The sequence below is a fragment of the Rattus norvegicus genome, chromosome 1 (genome assembly GCF_036323735.1).
Source record: "Rattus norvegicus strain BN/NHsdMcwi chromosome 1, GRCr8, whole genome shotgun sequence".
NCBI classification, from domain to species: Eukaryota; Metazoa; Chordata; class Mammalia; order Rodentia; family Muridae; genus Rattus; species Rattus norvegicus.
In genome coordinates, this window is record NC_086019.1 from 80035463 (window position 1) to 80050850 (window position 15388).

Consider the following 15388-nt stretch of genomic DNA (forward strand, 5'->3'; position numbering starts at 1 on the left):
TCTCTGTTTTAATCTTTGCCTCTCCCTTCCCTGCCAAGGGTATTCTTTTTCCTCATTTAAAGAAGGAGTGAAGCATTCACATTTTGATCATCCGTCTTGAGTTTTGTTTGTTCTAGGGATCTAGGGTAATTCAAGCATTTGGGCTAAAAGCCACTTATCAATGAGTGCATACCATGTATGTCTTTCTGTGATTGGGTTAGCTCACTCAGGATGATATTTTCCAGTTCCAACCATTTGCCTACGAATTTCATAAACTCGTTGTTTTTGATAGCTGAGTAATATTCCATTGTGTAGATGTACCACATTTTCTGTATCCATTCCTCTGTTGAAGGGCATCTGGGTTCTTTCCATTTTCTGGCTATTATAAATAAGGCTGCGATGAACATAGTGGAGCACGTGTCTCTTTTATATGTTGAGGCATCTTTTGGGTATATGCCCAAGAGAGGTATAGCTGGATCCTCAGGCAGTTCAATGTCCAATTTTCTGAGGAACCTCCAGACTGATTTCCAGAATGGTTTTACCAGTCTGCAATCCCACCAACAATGGAGGAGTGTTCCTCTTTCTCCACATCCTCAAGGCGCACACAAAGGAGGAGCCTTGACTTGAGGGAGTCCGGTCTTTAAAAAGGGCCAGCCGAGATCGCTCAGCACCACCCTAATGCGCAGGGCCCGCGGGTGAAGGCACCAAAAACATAGGCATGGGGTGGGCGCTCACCCAAGGGAAGGAGCCTTTTAACCGCACACTCAACTCTTTAACTCCTCGACACCCCCCCCCCCTTTTTCTGTCACCGTGCAGAAAGCCGGCAACTAGGACGAGGGAAAGCGTAAAGGCACAAGCACCATGGAGCACAGGAGGCACGCCGGGGAGCGGGAAGCGCCACCTCCAACTCAGAAGCGGGCACCTTGGTGGTCAAAGCCCGGAATGCTCCAGGAGCACCGCAAGGCTCACACAAAACAGGGCGCGTGCACACACCATTCGGGAAGGGTATGCACCGCAGCGGGTCTACCACCTTCCCCCCGGCACGGGGGAAGAGGGCCGCGAAGCAGTGAACGGTGTGGGGGCAAGCACCCTGGACACGTCCACAGGGACACCGCGAACCACAGCAACAAGTGTGCGCGGGTCAGTGCTCGTGCCTGACAGCCGCACCCCTGACTTCCACACACCACCCTGCAAAGGAATGGGGAGGAGAGAAGAGGGGCCCGCTGGCAGAACGAGAAGAGCGGTTGCCATTCGCGCTGAATGACCATTCGCCATGAATGTCCGTCCCTCGCCTGGCGCGGCTTAGGCCCCGGCCCGAAGAGAACGCGGCAGCACCACATCGATCCAACGTCTGATACTTTAATTTTAATCCACCCATCAATCTGTCTGTTCCTGTACCAATACTGTACATTTTAATTACTCTAAATCCATAGGACTGTTGAAATGATATTGTGAGATCTTAATGATTGCTTTTGTTTCCATCAGGATTATAGGTTTATTTGAAATGTGAATTTGTGCTAGACCAAAATATTCTAAGAGTTATCTACTGAGAATATCAAACATTTCTCTTGAATTTTCCATCATAATTGAGTAAAGAATTTTAGTGAATGCCATTATGATTCTTATGGTTAGTTGTTGTTTCTGGTGATGCCCCTTTCTTCAGTCCTGATTTTATTAATTTGAATTTCCTCTTATGACTTTTTGTTTAGATTGGCTAAGTGTGTGACTTTCTTCAGTTATTTCTTAAAGAACCAACTCTTTGTTTTCTTTGATTCTTTGTGTTTTTTCCTCTCTTTCCTCTCTTTCTCTCTTATTTATTCCCCCAGTCATGTTGTTATATCTGATAATTACTGTTCTTATGTTTCCTGAGTTCTTCTTATTCTAAAGCTTTCAAGTGGGCTGTTAAGTTGTAGCAGGCACTTAGTATAATTAAAGCTTATGTTAGCTTTCATTTTGTTCCATTGATTTGGGTATGTTTTAAACTATTTTCAATGAATTATAGGATGTCTTTAATTTTTTTGATGAGTTTTGTCTTGCTTTAATAATCATAATACTTTTTCAGCTTCCATGCGTTTGAAATGTTTCTGTATATTCTCTAATTCTTGATGCTCTGTAGTTATGCATGCTAGACTAATAATATAAATGAATTTCCTGTATCTGTAGAGATTGTTTTTATGACTGAGTATGTACTAATTTGGGAGAATAATCCATGCATGAAAAGAAGAAATTTTATTTTTTGTGATTATTTGTAATGTTCTATATATATGTTTATTAGGATATGAGGCTTGAAAATATATATTACTTTTGGTTATTTTCCATTTACTATTTTTCCTAAACAATGAAGAATTTGTTTAATACTTTTTAAATGTCTGTTTTGTTACCTACAGGAATGGCTCCAGAAGTTTGCACTTAGGGACATTGGTCTCGCTATCCTTGCTGGGATGAGGTGGATACTGTTGAGTTTCTTATTCTTCAGAGGCCATGCAGGCCATGAGGTCTGACACCTGTTGCTCTAGCCCTATTCATTCTCATACCAGGAAATGAGCTTTACAATGTTGTCATTGAGAGCAATGGCAGCCCCAACATTAAAGGTGGAAAAGTGGTAGTTGCTGTTGAAGTCACAGGAGACAACCTGGTTTTTAGTGAAGCCCAGGATGCTCTTTAGTGGGACCTCAGGTGGCTGCTTCACCACCTTCTTTTTTTATTTCATATATTTCTTTACTTACATTTCAAATGTTATTCCCTTTCCCGGTTTCCTGTCCATAAGTCCTCATCCCCTGCTACTCTCCCATACAGGTATTCCCCCCATCCATCCCCCTTACTGCCCCACATATTCTTCTACACTGGGTGTCCAATCGTGGCAGACCCAAGGGCTTCCCCTTCCACTGGTGCCCCAACAAGGCTATTATCTGCTACACATGTACTTGGAGCCCTGGGTCAGTCCATGTATAGTCTTTCAGTAGTGGTTTAGTCCCTGGAAGCTCTGGTTGTTTGGCATTGTTGTTCTTATGGGGTTACAAGTTCCTTCAACTCTTTCAATCCTTCCTCTAATTCCCCCCCAAGGGGAGGGGACAGTTCTCAGTTCAGTGGTTGGCTTCAAGCGTTGACCTCTGTATTGGATATTCTCTGGATGTATCTCTCAGGAGAAATCTATATCTGGTCCCTTTCAGCATGCATTTTTTGGCTTCATCAATCTTTCTAGTTTTGGTGGTTGTATATGTATATGAACCACAAGTGGGGCAGGCACTGAATGGCCATTCCTTCACTTGATACTCTAAACTTTGCTTCGGTAGCCCCTCCTCTGGATATTTTCCCCCTTTTAAGAAGGAGTGGAAGAATCCAATTTTGGTTATCCTTCTTCTTGAGCTTCCTGTGGTCTGTGGATTGCATCTTGGGTAATCCGAGCTTTTGGGCTAGTATCTACTTGTCAATGAGTTCATACCAAATGTATTTATCTGTGATTGGGTTACCTCACTCATGATGATATTTTCTAGTTCATTCCATTTGCCTATGAATTTCATTAAGTCATGGTTTTTGATAGCTGAGCAGTACTCAATTATGCAGGTTCACCACAATTTTGAATCCATTCTTTTGTTGAAGGGACTGCTATGAATGTAGTGGAGCATGTGTCTTTGTTCTGTGTTGGATCATCTTTTGTGTATATGCCCAGGAGTGGTATACCTGGGTGCTCAGATAGTGGAATGTTCAATTTTTCTGAGGAACCTCCACAATGACTTCCAGGGTGGTTGTACCACTTTGCAATTCCACCAACAGTGGACGAGTGTTCCTCTTTCTCTACATCCTAGCCAACGTCTGCTGTCACGTCAGTTTTTATCTTAGCTATTCTGACAGGTATGAGATGGGATCTCAGGGTTGTTTTGATTTGCATTACCCTGATGACTAAGGATGTTGAACATTTCTTTAGGTGCTTTTTGGTCATTCGATGATCCTCAGCTGAGAATGTTTTGTTTACCTCTGTACCCCATTTTAATAGGGTTATTTTGCTCTCTGGTGTCTAACTTCTTGAGTTCTATGTATATGGTGGATATTAGCCCTCTATCAGATGTAGGATTGGTTAAGATCTTTTCCCAATCCGTTGGTTGTCATTTTGTCCTAATGACAGTGTATTTTGCCTTACAGAAGCTGTGCAGTTTTATGAGTTCCCATTTGTCGATACTTGATCTTAGAGCATAAGCCATTGGTGTTTTATTCAGGAAATTTTGCCCAGTGTCCATGTGTTTGAGACTCTTCCCCACTTTTTCTTCTATTAGTTTGAGTGTATCTGGATTGATACGGAGGTTGATGTTGTTGATTTTCTCAAAGAACCAGCTCCTGGTTTTGTTGATTTTTTTGTATATTCCTTTTCCTTTTTGCTAGGTTGACTTCAGCCCTGAGTTTGATTATTTCCTAACTTCTACTCTTCTTGGGTTTATTTACTCCTCTTTTTTAGAGCTTTTAGGTGTGCTGTCAAGCTGCTGACATATTCTCTCTCCTATTTCTTTTTGCAGGCACTCAGATCTGTGAGTTTTCCTCTTAACATGGCCTTTGTTGTGTCCCATACATTTGGGAATGTTGTACCTTCATTTTCATTACAATCTATGGAGTCTTTGATTTCTTTATTTCTTCCTGACCAAGTTGTCATTGAATAGAGCGTTGTTCAACTTCAATGTATATGTGGGTTTTCTATCATCATTTTTGTTATTTAAGACCAGCTTTATTCTGTAGTGATCTGATAGGATGCCTGGGGATATTTCTATCTTCCTGTATCTGTTGAGGCCTGTTTTGTGACTGATTATATGTTCAATTTTGGAGAAGGTACCATGAGGTTTTGAGAAGAAGATATATCCTTGTGTTTTAGGATGGAATGATTTATAAATATTTTAAAAACCATTTGGTTCTTAACTTCTGTTAATTTATCTATGTCTCTTTTTAATTTCTCTTTCAATGATCTGTCCACTGATGAGAGTGTGGTGTTGAAATCTCCTACTGGGGAGTCCCAAAACCGCGGTTCCCTGCCCGCAGCAGCTCCCTACTCCCAAAGCCCGTGGGAGAGAGAGCTCACCACCGAGACAGGTGGGCACTCCTGAGACTGCAGAGCAGAAGAGACCACCAGCACAGCCCACCTCTGCCCACATCCCTGGCCCAAGAGGAAACTGTATATGGCCTCTGGGTTCCCTTGGGTAAGGGCACAGGAGCAGGAAATCCGCTGCGTCTGAGACACCACCAGAACCTGAAGGGACCAACCTGATAAACAATTCTCTGCACCCAAATCCCGTGGGAGGGAGAGCTAAACATTCAGAGAGGCAGACAAGACTGGGAAACAAGAAGAGTCTACACTCAGCACACATCTCTGACTCCTGAGGAAAACACCAAACGCCATCTGGAACCCTGGTGCACAGAAGCTCCCAGAAAGGGCGTTGTAGATCTTCCTGGTTGCTGCCACCATGAAGAGCTCATAAGGAACACCCCACAAGCAAAGTTGAGCCTTGGGACCACAGGTAAGACAAACCTTCCAGCTCCAAGCGACCTGCCTGGAGAACTCAAGACACAGGCCCACAGGAACAGCTGAAGACCTGTAGATAAGAAAAACAACAGGCCCGAAATCAGAACACTCAGTCCCCATAACTAGCTGAAAGAAAACAGGAAAACAGGTCTACAGCACTCCTGACACACAGGCTTATTGGACAGTCTAGCCACTGTCAGAAATAGCAGAAAAAATAACACCAGAGATAATCTGATGGTGAGAGGCAAGCACAGGAATCCAAGCAACAGAAACCAAGACTACATGGCATCATCGGAGCCCAATTCTCCCACCAAAGCAAACACAGAAGATCCAAACACACCAGAAAAGCAAGATCTAGTTTCAAAATCATATTTGATCATGATGCTGGAGGACTTCAAGAAAGACATGAAGAACTCCCTTAGAGTAACACAGGAAAACATAAATAAACAAGTAGAAGCCTTTAGAGACGAATCACAAAAATCCCTGAAAGAATTCGAGGAAAACATAAATAAACAAGTAGAAGCCTATAGAGAACAATCACAAAAATCCCTGAAAGAATTCCAGGAAAACATAAATAAACAAGTAGAAGCCTATAGAGAATAATCACAAAAATCCCTGAAAGAATTCCAGGAAAACACAATCAAACAGTTGAAGGAATTAAAAATGGAAATAGAAGCAATCAAGAAAGAACACATGGAAAAAACCCTGGATATAGAAAACCAATGGAAGAAACAAGGAGCCGTAGATACAAGCATCACCAACAGAATACAAGAGATAGAAGAGAGAATCTCAGGAGCAGAAGATTCCATAGAAATCATTGACTCAACTGTCAAAGATAATGTAAAGCGGAAAAAGCTACTGGCCCAAATCTTACAGGAAATCCAGGACTCAATGAGACGATCAAACCTAAGGATAATAGGTATAGAAGAGAGTGAAGACTCCCAGCTCAAAGGACCAGTATATATCTTCAACAAAATCATAGAAGAAAACTTCCCTAACCTAAAAAAAGAGATACCCATAGGCATACAGGATGCCTACAGAACTCCAAATACAATGGACCAGAAAAGAAACACCTCCTGACACATAATAATCAAAACACCAAATGCACAAAATAAAGAAAGAATATTAAAAGCAGTAAGGGAAAAAGGTCAAGTAACATATAAAGGCAGACCTATCAGAATCACACCAGACTTTTTGCCAGAGACTATGAAAGCCAGAAGATCCTGGACAGATGTCATACAGACCCTAAGAGAACACAAATGCCCACTCAGGTTACTGTATCCTGCAAAACTCTCAATTAACATAGATGGAGAAACCAAGATATTCCATGACAAAACCAAATTTACACAATATCTTTCTACAAATCCAGCACTACAAAGGATAATAAATGGTAAAGCCCAACATAAGGAGGCAAGCTATACCCTAGAAAAAGCAAGAAACTAATCATCTTGATAACAAAACAAAGAGAAGAAAAGCACACAAACATAACCTCACATCCAAATATGAATATAACAGGAAGCAATAATCACTATTCCTTAATATCTCTCAACATCAATGGCCTCAACTCCCCAATAAAAAGACATAGATTAACAAACTGGATACGCAACGAGGACCCTGCATTCTGCTGCCTACAGGAAACACACCTCAGAGACAAAGACAGATACTACCTCAGAGTGAAAGGCTGGATACCAACTTTCCAAGCAAATGGTCGGAAGAAGCAAGCTGGAGTAGCCATTCTAATATCAAATAAAATCAACTTTCAACTAAAAGTCATCAAAAAAGATAAGGAAGGACACTTCATATTCATCAAAGGAAAAATCAACCAAGATGAACTCTCAATCCTAAATATCTATGCCTCAAATACAAGGGCACCTACTCATGTAAAAGAAACCTTACTAAAGCTCAAAGCACACATTGCACCTCACACAATAATAGTAGGAGAATTCAACACCCCACTCTCAACAATGGACAGATCATGGAAACATAAATTAAACAGAGTCCTAGACAGACTAAGAGAAGTCATGAGCGAAATGGACTTAGCAGATATTTATAGAACATTCTATCCTAAAGCAAAAGGATATACATTCTTCTCAGCTCCTCATGGTACTTTCTCCAAAATTGACCATATAATTGGTCAAAAAACGGGCCTCAACAGGTACAGAAAGATAGAAATAATCCCATGAGTCCTATCAGACCACCACGGCCTAAAGCTGGTCTTCAATAACAATAAAGGAAGAACGCCCACATATACGTGGACGTTGAACAATGTTCTACTCAACGATAACCTGGTCAAGGAATAAATAAAGAAAGAAATTAAAGACTTCTTAGAATTTAATGAAAATGAAGGTATAACATACCCAAACTTATGGGACACAATGAAAGCTGTGCTAAGAGGAAAACTTATAGCTCTGAGTGCCTGCAGAAAGAAACAGGAGAGAGCATATGTCAGCAGCTTGACATCACACCTAAAAGCTCTAGAACAAAAAGAAGCAAATACACCCAGGAGGAGTAGAAGGCAGGAAATAATCAAACTCAGAGCTGAAATCAAACAGGTAGAAACAAAAAGAACCATAGAAAGAATCAACAGAACCAAAAGTTGGTTCTTTGAGAAAATCAACAAGATAGATAAACCCTTAGCCAGACTAACGAGAGGACACAGAGAGTGTTTCCAAATTAACAAAATCAGAAATGAAAAGGGAGACATAACTACAGATTCAAGGAAATTCAAAAAATCATCAGATCTTACTATAAAAGCCTATATTCAACAAAATTTGAAAATCTTCAGGAAATGGACAACTTCCTAGACAGATACCAGGTACGGAAGTTAAATCAGGAACAGATAAACCAATTAAACAACCCCATAACTCCTAAGGAAATAGAAGCAGTCATTAAAGGTCTCCCAACCAAAAAGAGCCCAGGTCCAGACGGGTTTAGTGCAGAATTCTATCAGACCTTCATAGAAGACCTCATACCAATACTATCCAAACTATTCCACAAAATTGAAACAGATGGAGCACTACCGAACTCCTATGAAGCCACAATTACTCTTATGCCTAAACCACACAAAGACCTAACAAAGAAAGAGAACTTCAGACCAATTTCCCTAATGAATATCGATGCAAAAATACTCAATAAAATTCTGGCAAACCGAATCCAAGTGCATATCAAAACAATCATCCACAATGATCAAGTAGGCCTCATCCCAGGCATGCAGGGATGGTTTAATATATGGAAAACCATCAACGTGATCCATTATATAAACAAACTGAATGAACAAAACCACATGATCATTTTATTAGATGCTGAGAAAGCATTTGACAAAATTCAACACCCCTTTATGATAAAAGTCCTGGAAAGAATAGGGATTCAAGGCCCATACCTAAACATAGTAAAAGCCATATACAGCAAACCAGTTGCTAATATTAAACTAAATGGAGAGAAACGTGAAGCAATCCCACTAAAAACAGGGACTAGACAAGGCTGCCCACTCTCTCCCTACTTATTCAATATAGTTCTTGAATTTCTAGCCAGAGCAATCAGAAAACAAAAGGAAATCAAGGCGACACAGATTGGTAAAGTAGAAGTCAAAATATCACTATTTGCACATGATATGATAGTATATTTAAGTGATCCCAAATGTTCCACCAGACAACTACTAAAGCTGATAAACAACTGCAGCAAAGTGGCTGGGTATAAAATTAACTCAAACAAATCAGTAGCCTTCCTCTACACAAAAGAGAAACAAGCCGAGAAAGAAATTAGGGAAACGACACCCTTCATAATAGATCCAAACAATATAAAGTACCTCGGTGTGACTTTAACCAAGCAAGTAAAAGATCTGTACAATAAGAACTTCAAGACTCTGAAGAAAGAAATTGAAGTAGACCTCAGAAGATGGAAAGATCTCCCATGCTCATGGATTGGCAGGATTAACATAGTAAAAATGGGCATTTTACTTAAAGCGATCTACATATTCAATGCAATTCCCATCAAAATACCAATTCAATTCCTCAAAGAGTTAGACAGAAAAATTTGCAAATACATCTGGAATAACAAAAAACCCAGAATAGCTAAAACTATTCTCAACAATAAAAGGACTTTAGGGGGAATCACTATCCCTGAACTCAAGCAATATTACAGAGCAATAGTGATAAAAACTGCATTGTATTTGTACAGAGACAGACAGATAGACCAATGGAACAGAACCGAATACCCAGAAATGAACCCACACACCTATGGGCACCTGATTTTTGACAAAGGAGACAAAACCATTCAATGGAAAAAAGATAGCATTTTCAGCAAGTGGTGCTGGTTCAACTGGAGGTCACCATGTAGAAGAATGTAAATCGATCCATGCTTATCACCCTGTACAAAGCTTAAGTACAAGTGGATCAGGGACCTCCACATCAAACCAGATACACTCAAACTAATAGAAGAAAAACTATGACAGCATCGTGAACACATAGGCAGTGGAAAAAATTTCATGAACAAAAAACCAATGGCTTATGCTCTAAGATCAAGAATCGACAAATGGGATCTCATAAAACTGCAAAGCTTCTGTAAGGCGAAGGACACTGTGGATAGGACAAAACGGCAACCAACAGATTGGGAAAAGATCTTTACCAATTCTACATCAGACAGAGGGCTTATATCCAAAATATACAAAGAACTCAAAAAGTTAGACCGCAGGTCGTCAAATAACCCTATTAAAAATGTGGTTCAGAACTGTACAAAGAATTCACAGCTGAGGAATGCCGAATGACTGAGAAACACCTAAAGAAATGTTCAACATCTTTAGTCATAAGGGAAATGCAAATCAAAACAATCCTGAGATTTCACCTCACACCAGTGAGAATGGCTAAGATCAAAAACTCAGGTGACAACAAATGCTGGCAGGGATGTGGATAAAGAGAAACACTCCTCCATTGTTGGTGGGCTTGCAGACTGGTAAAACCATTCTGGAAATCAGTCTGGAGGTTCCTCAGAAAAATGGACATTGAACTACCTGAGGATCCAGCTATACCTCTCCTGGGTATATACCCACAAGGTGCCCCAACATATAAAAAAGACACGTGCTCCACTATGTTCATTGCAGCCTTATTTATAATAGCCAGAAGCTGGAAATAGTCCAGATGCCCTTCAACAGAGCAATGGATACAGAAATGTGGTACATCTAAACAATGGAATATTACGCAGCTATCAAAAACAATGCCTTTATGAAGTTTCTTAGGCAAAAGGTTGGAACTGGAAAATATCCTCCTGAGTGAGGTAACCCAATCACAGAAAAACACACATGGTATGCACTCATTGATAAGTGGCTATTAGCCAAAATGCTTGAATTACCCTAGATGCATAGAACACAGGAAACTCAAGACAGATGATCAAAATGTGAATGCTTCACTCCTTCTTTAAAAGGGGAACAAGAATACCCTTGTCAGGGAATAGAGAAGCCAAGATTAAAACAGAGACAGAAGGAACACCCATTCAGAGCCTGCCCTACATGTGTCCCATACATATACAGCCACCCAATTAGACAAGATGGATGAAGCAAAGAAGTGCAGGCCGACAGGTGCCGGATGTAGATCTCTCCTGAGAGACACAGCCAGAATACAGCAAATACAGTGGCGAATACCAGCAGCAAACCACTGAACTGAGAATAGGACCCCCGTTGAAGGAATCAGAGAAAGAACTGGAAGAGCTTGAAGGGGCTCGAGACCCCTTATGAACAACAATGCCAAGTAATTAAAGCTTCCAGGGACTAAGCCACTACCTAAATACTATACATGGACTGCCCCTGGACTCTAACCTCATAGGTAGCAATGACTATCCTCGTAAGATCACCATCGTAAGTGAAAGCCCTTGGTCCTGCTAAGACTGAACCCCCAGTGAAAGTGATTGTTGGGGGGAGGGCGGCAATGGGTGGAGGGTGGGGAGGGGAACACCCATAAAGAAGGGGAGGTGAGGGATTATGGGCATGTTTGCCCAGAAACCAGGAAAGGGAATAACATTCGAAATGTAAATAAGAAATACTCAAGTTAATTTAAAAAAAAAAGAAAGAAATCTCCTACTAATATCGTTTGAGGTGCAATGTGTGCTTTGATCTTTAGTAAAGTTTCTTTTATGAATGTAGGTGTCTTTGCATTTGGAGCACAGATATTTAGGATTGAGAATTCGTCTTGATGCATTTTTCCTTTGGTGACTATGAAGTGTCCTTCCTTATCTGTTTAAGTAACTTTTGGTTGAAAGTCAATTTTCTTTGATATTAGAATGACAACTCCATCTTTTTTCTTCGGGTCATTTTCTTGGAAAGGTGTTTTCCAGCCATTTTCTCTGAGGTCATGTCTGTCTTTTTCCCTGAGGTGTGTTTCCTGCATGCTTCAAAATGCTGAAACCTCTTTATATATCCAGTCTGTTAGTATATTTTTTTAATTTGGGAATTGTGTCTGCTGTTGTTGAGAGATATTAAGGAATAATGATTGTAGTTTCCTGTAAAAATTCATTGTTAGAGGTGGAATTATGTTTGTGTGTCTCTCTTTTCGTTTCATTGCAAGGAAATTATATTCTTGCTTTCTCTACAGTGTATTTTCTCCCACCACATTCTTGATGTTACATCATATGTGGTGGGGTTCTCCAGGTGGCATGTCAGATCTATAAAGGATATATTGGAGGATTGAACACAGAAAAGCATGTCAGTAGCTTTGTGTTCAACCCTGGGATCACCTTACCAACACCCTTGCATCACCACTCGATGTAGGGTGATGTTCTGGGCTACTACATGGCCTTCACACAACAGGTTTCCAGAGGGGCCATCCACAGTCTTCTGAGTGACAGTGATAGCATAGACTGTGCTCATGAACCCTTCTGTGATGCCAAAGTTGTCATTTTTGACCTTGGACAGATTGTCTGAACCATTGATGGTTCCCAATGCATTGCTGACAATCTTGAGTATCTTGTCTTTTTTCCCATGGTTCACAGTCTGCCCAAACATGGGTGCATCAGCTGAAGGGGCAGAGATGATGACTCTTTTGCCCCCCCTCTTCAAATTGGCCCCAGCCTTCTTCACGGAGGTACAAATACTAGTAGACTCTATGACATACTCAGCACCAGTATCGCCCATTTGATGTTAGTGTGGTTATGCTCCTGGAAGAGTGTAATGGTCTTCCTATTGATGATGAGCTTTCTATTCTCAATCTTGACTGTGTCATTGAATTTGGTCTGAGTAGAGACATACTGGAACATGTAGACCATTTAGTTGAATTCAATGAAGGGATAATTCATGTCAACAATTTCCACTTTGCCAGATGCTTAGAAGGCAGCCCTAGTAACAAGGTGCACAATACTGTCAAATATGTTCACACAGACATTTACCATCTTGTCTACAGTACAAGGCTGGCACTGCAGGAGAAGATGCGGTTCTGTCTGGAATAAGGAGGAGCAGAGAGCAGTAACCTGCATTCCTAGAATTTCAACATTATAATTCAATGGATATCTAATAGTAAATATAACTCTTTAGACTAAAACTCCTGAAACAATCTCATAAATTATTAAGGAAATTGATGTTATATAATACAAAAGTGATTTAAAAAATTGTTGAAGTTAAACACATAAGATTTCTGGATCCACTGTTCTCATATTCATATCACAATTTAGATGACAGAAATGAAATATTTACCAATAAATAAGAAAGTTTTCTCAAACCTTCAAGGATTATATCATCTTCTTAACACTAATTGGCAATGTTACAAGATGTTATTATTTTAAACAAAAAAAACTCTCTGGGGAAAGTTGGACTATTCTGAGTCTCAATATAACAGTGTATGTAATTTTAGCAGTAAGTGTGTGTGTGTGTGTGTGTGTGTGTGTGTGTGCATGTGTATGTGTTTTCACATCTTTGAACAAAGAACGTAGTAGAGGTATTATTTGAAAACTGAAAAGAGATGAAGGAATTGGGAATGAGTGTATCATGTGCAGTTGATAGTAAAATATAGATAGAAACATCATTCATGAATTTAAAATTAAGCATTCTCACAATGTCATGAAGAGAGAAAGAGGTTGATTGAATTGAGGAATGGTTCAGTAGTAAGAAAATGTTGATTGAGTTGCAGATACTCCTAAAACATATTCTCCATTTTTGTTAGTGTGCCATATCTTAATTATGAAAAACAAAAACATGCATACTAATTCTGGACTATTGAAGATTTCATTTAAAATCTTCTTTTCTTTTTTTTCTGGGTTATTTTATTTACTTACCTTTTAAAAGTTGTCCCCATTCCCAGATTCCTCTTGCCAAATTTCTTTGCCATCCCCCTACCCCTGGTTATGTGAGGGTGCTTGCCCAACTACTTAATCACTCCTGGCTTCCTTTATGCACCTTCACAGGACCAAGAGCCTCACTTTTCACCGATGTCAAATTAGGCAATCCTCTGTTTCATATGCAGCTGGATCCATTAGTCCTTCTATGTGTATTCTTTGGTTGGTGGGTTAGTCTGTATGAGTTTGGCAATATCTAGTTGGTTGATACTGTTGTTCTTCCTATGGAGTTGCAAATCCCTTTAGCTCCTTTAGTCTTTCCCCTACCTTCTCCATTGAAATACAGATGGTCAGTCTAATGGTTCACTGCCAGAATCTGCATCTGTATTGGTCAAGCTCTGGTAGAGGCTTTCAGAGGACAGTTATATCAGGCTCCACTCAGCAAGGACTTCTTGCAATCAGCATTAGTGTCTGGTTTTTTGAATGCATATGAAGTGATTCCACATGTTGGGCAGTCTCTAGATGATAATTTCTTCAGTCCCTGCTCCACAGTTTGTTCCTGTCTTTTCTTTTCACATAAAGAATTCTGAGTTAAAATTTTTGTGAAGGGTATGTGGCCCCATCCCTCAGTCATGATAGACGATTTTACTCAGTATTTTTATGAAAGACTTCTCCATTGAAATCCCTCTAGATACAAGTCTCAGCACACTAGGACCCAGTTTATAACTTATAGTTTATAACAGGACCCAGAAGTCATACATATGAAGAGCATTGACCTTTAAGTGTACAACAATATCGAGTGCAAAACACTAAAATTGTTTGTGTGTCATTGAAACACAAAATAGGATATATTATCACCCAAACCAAAGAGTTTCCTACATATGCTCTGCTTTCGTTTAGTCCAAATCCACTGAAAGAGATTAATGAGTATATAACCAAGAGTAAACTCTCTGAGGTCATTGTTGATTCTAGATTGAAAGTAAGAATAGATGGGTAGAAAGATTTTTATGAAGAAAGTTTGCACATTAGAACTCAGTGTTGCTTCATAGTCAATAGTTTAGTCTAAGATACTAAGACAATATTTCTAAACAATACTTTCTTTCAGCCATGGCTGCAGTGTAAAATGAGCAAAAACAATGTAGGACAACATTGCCAACCAACCAGAGTTCCCAGGAATTATGCCACTACCCAAAGACTATACATGGACTGACCCTGGGCTCCAACTTCATAGGTAGCGATGAATAGCCGAGTAAGAGCACCAGTGGAAGGGAAGCCCTTGGTCCTGCCAAGACTTAACCCCCAGTGAATGTCATTGTTGGGGGGAGGGCAGTAGTGGGGGTAGGATGGGAAGGAGAATACCCATAGAGAAGGGGAAGGGGAGAGGTTAGGGGGATGTTGGCCTGGAAACCGGGAAACGGAATAACAATCGAAATGTAAATAAGAAATACTCAAGTTAATAAAGAAAGAAAAAAAAACAAAACAATAGAATACAAGCAGTATTATGTCTACCCACTATACTCCCCATGTACAAACACACGGAAATTAAAATCTAGGATGTTAAATTTGAGAAAAAATAGCATAGCATTTGTTTTTTGGGGTTTAAGATACTTTGCTTAATACCACAATTTTTAGTTCAGTCCAGCAAAGGTAAATTCC

General features: G+C 40.1%; 1 pseudogene; it reads right to left on the reverse strand.

The window, feature by feature from the left end:
* Nucleotides 1-2497: 2497 nt before the first annotated feature.
* On the reverse strand, nt 2498-12853 carry Gapdh-ps111 (Glyceraldehyde-3-phosphate dehydrogenase, pseudogene 111; annotated as a pseudogene).
* Between the last annotated feature and the right edge of the window lie 2535 nt (nt 12854-15388).